The sequence below is a fragment of the Coptis chinensis genome, chromosome 3 (assembly GCF_015680905.1).
Source record: "Coptis chinensis isolate HL-2020 chromosome 3, ASM1568090v1, whole genome shotgun sequence".
In the NCBI taxonomy this organism is placed as follows: Eukaryota; Viridiplantae; Streptophyta; class Magnoliopsida; order Ranunculales; family Ranunculaceae; genus Coptis; species Coptis chinensis.
In genome coordinates, this window is record NC_141458.1 from 3,052,347 (window position 1) to 3,054,981 (window position 2,635).

At 36.1% G+C, this 2,635-nt stretch overlaps 1 long non-coding RNA gene across 1 annotated transcript; it reads right to left on the reverse strand.

Annotated features, from left to right (window-relative positions):
* Nucleotides 1-245: 245 nt before the first annotated feature.
* Nucleotides 246-2,110, reverse strand: LOC147507280 (uncharacterized). Its single transcript, XR_015216176.1, has 3 exons — nt 1,850-2,110; nt 1,620-1,707; nt 246-859 (listed from the first exon to the last, which is right to left on the reverse strand). It is a non-coding gene; the product is annotated as an uncharacterized LOC147507280 (long non-coding RNA).
* Between the last annotated feature and the right edge of the window lie 525 nt (nt 2,111-2,635).

Sequence of the window (2,635 nt, forward strand, 5' to 3'; positions counted from 1 at the left end):
CAATGTCTTCGTGTTTATTTCTGCACCAGTTCCCCATTAAGAAAAGTATTCGTGACCTCGCTTAATGGCAATCTCAACCCGTTAAGGCTTTTCATTTTCCGGATGTTGTTCAGCAGGAACCGGGTAGACAAATAGCGAGGGTATTTGCTTTTCGGCAGTTTTTTCCTCACCACGATTACGGTTCTCGGGCCATCCACGAATTATCGGCTACCATAGATTACAATCCATAATGTTCAAATGACATGGTGAGCGGCAAGCCGAAGATACGACATAGGAAAATGTTGAAACTCAAACTGCTGCTGATCATGGTTTTGCATAAAGCTCACGAATATCCAACTCCATTCGCAGAACCGACATTAACCATTAAAAGAAAGTCGGGACCAGAAAAATATAATTCAGGTTAACAACCTTTAAGCACTGACACAGGGTAACCACATTGGGCTGATTTATCGATTCTCGATCCAATTCAAACCTTGATGTTTACCACTTTGTACCGTGTCTGCACCCCGGCGTAACTGCGTAAGTTCCCAAATGTTTGCAAGCAAAGTTGTCTTGCACTCTGCTATAATGTTGTATATACTCTTTTGGGAATGATCATGTCACTTCACTCAACCCACCCCCAATTAGAATTAGGAAGATGTACAACTAACCAAGTTACACTATGTACTACCAATCAAATCAATCCACTCATAAAAAAAAGGCGTGCTATTTAAATTAATCATGCACCTTAGAGTTCAAAGTAAAGGAGATTGAAGTTCAATGAGGCTGCTTTGGAGAACACCAATGCTAACTGATAGAAGCACTGATTCTCCGTCTTAAGTGTGAATATATTTTCTAAACATTGAACTTCCTTAATAACCTGCATATAGTAATACCACCCATTTTATATTTAAGCACAAATAATGGGTCATAAACTTAGAATTGAAATTCAATGAGGTTCAGGGGTGGATCCAGGATTTTATTCAAACTACCCATTTTTTTTTGTGGCAGTCCTAACTAATAGTTCCGTCGCATTGCCTGTTGCAAGTTTACACTCAAGCTGCACCATTCAACCAAACTCCATTTGAAATTTTCTTTAAAGCATATCATTGACCCACACCAAGCATTGAAGAACAAAAGCATTCATAAGCAAGACAACTCAATTGAGATTTAACATTCTAAAAAATCATTACATTATTCATTTGTTATGGAATCACTATAGCCAACACATCCTTTAACAAACAAACAATAATAAAACATTAAGATCATCCCTGAAAAATTCATAAAAGAAGGATTGAGTTGTCAATATCTAGTAGCTACTCAGCAAGCACCGTAGAGATGAAGTCTCACAAATAGTGAGTCGGCCGGTCACTATATGTGAAACTTGCGCACATGGTTTCAAAATTACTTAGTTGAATGGGAAGGTTCTATACAAAGAGTTAGAACTAAAGTCTAGTGAAGATGTATAAGCCTACTATCATAGAAGAGAAATGCAAAATTAACATCATACAACCCCATTTAAATCAGGAAATGAGACGAAGCACTCCAAAATTCTAATTTAATTGCAAAATGAAAAAACGAAATCAGACCAAGCACTCCAAAACTTTAATGTAACTGCAAAAAAAAAAAAAAAAACTAACCATTTTGACCAATACCCTTGACAATACACGATATATGTTTTCAAGTTTCGTGCTTTCACCGCTCCAACTCCTTTCCCTTCCTTCAAAACTGGAAGGAAGCAAGAGAAACAAAAAGTTTCGTACCTTTGAAATTTAAACGATAAGAACGAAACGAAAACCCTACATATGCATTTTAAAATTGGTTGCAGTAAGTTTCGGTGGAAATAAGATAGAAAAAAGAAAACCATTACCAGCGATCGAAAAAAATTATGGGAAGAAAGTAGAATGAGAACATAAGGAATTTCGATTTTAATGTTAATTTGGGAATGGGAGTGTGGGGGTATTGGTCAGAACGAAGACGACGAACCGTTTTCTTTTGTCTCAATTGGGAAACCGCGAAACGGTGTTTCTGTTTTCTACGTTGAGTTTTATAGTCTTGGGAAATAATGTAAATTACCGATTTATCCTTTATGCGGAGAACAAAAAATAAGTGGCTGTATAACTTTCCGGTACCCTTCCCATTAAAAACTTTGGTGTAAAATCGGAAATACGGGACTAATTGGGAAATCTGGTATCCGCTTTATATATAAGATGAGTAATGCCAAGAAGCTCTGTAGTGTTATAACCATCACGCGCAGAATCTGCATACAGATATAGTGTATATCATTAACTGGTCTAGATTTTATTTTATTTTTGCTCTGGTGTGTGGGCGTCCCCAAGTAACATGCATTGCCAAGAAATGAAGACAATTTAGGCACATGCATTGCTTCATTCTTAATGTTTCAAGTGAGTAATTTGATCAAACAACCAGTTAGCTAAATCTTTGTGCCAGTTTGTTAAGATATTGTGCAACACCTTCAGTATACTGTGACTTATATCAGAAACAGTTTAATAAAACGAAAAACACTTTAAAAGGGTATCAAACTTTACACATTTTGAAAGTTTGGGGACCAAACTTTTTTTCTTAACTATTTGCTTTTTGTAATTTAGGGATTTCTGTCAAATTTCTCTAACACTGCTTCTAATTTGTATTTTTT